A 627-nucleotide genomic window follows, 5' to 3' on the forward strand; every position below is an offset into this window, starting at 1 on the left:
GGCTCTTGGGGACCCACGGGCCCTACAGCCAGCCCGGCCCCATCAATGTCCCACCACCGGCAGGGGTTCCATGGGGGGCTGTGCCCCTCCAGCCCACCGCAGCCCCTTGCCGAGCAGGGCTGGCCGTGCAGCTGCTCCAAGGGAAGGGAACCCTGCCCTCCTAGGGATCCTGGTGGCCTTGTTTTGGGGTGGCCCACTAGAGGGGCTGCCCAGCCCCAGAATGTGCTGCGGCCCCTCAGCTCTGGATGTCCGGGATGGTTTTGCTGATGTGTCACATTTTCTGCATTTCTTTCCTCATTCCTCCCTCTCTGGAGCTGTTTCTGAGAATGAGCTCGTCCCCTGCCAGGGCCAAATTTTCTCCTGCCCTGCCCTGCCCTGCCCGCTGTCCTGCCTCCCATCCTTCCCACTGCCCTGCTGCCCATCCTTCCCGCTGTCCTGGCCTGGTGGCCTTTGCACTGTGCCTGGCCTTGTCCCTGCCCTGCAGGGTCCCACGGCAAAGGACCAAGGCTGGAGCTGGGCCGGAGCAGTGTGGGGGACAGGGACAGGGACGCTGCCCCAGGAGTGTGTGGAGCACTCGTGTGTGCCCATGAGCACCGGCAGCCTGGTGCTGGGGCCCTGCTCTGCCCC

This window comes from Geospiza fortis, unplaced genomic scaffold (genome assembly GCF_000277835.1).
Source record: "Geospiza fortis unplaced genomic scaffold, GeoFor_1.0 scaffold289, whole genome shotgun sequence".
Lineage (NCBI taxonomy): Eukaryota > Metazoa > Chordata > Aves > Passeriformes > Thraupidae > Geospiza > Geospiza fortis.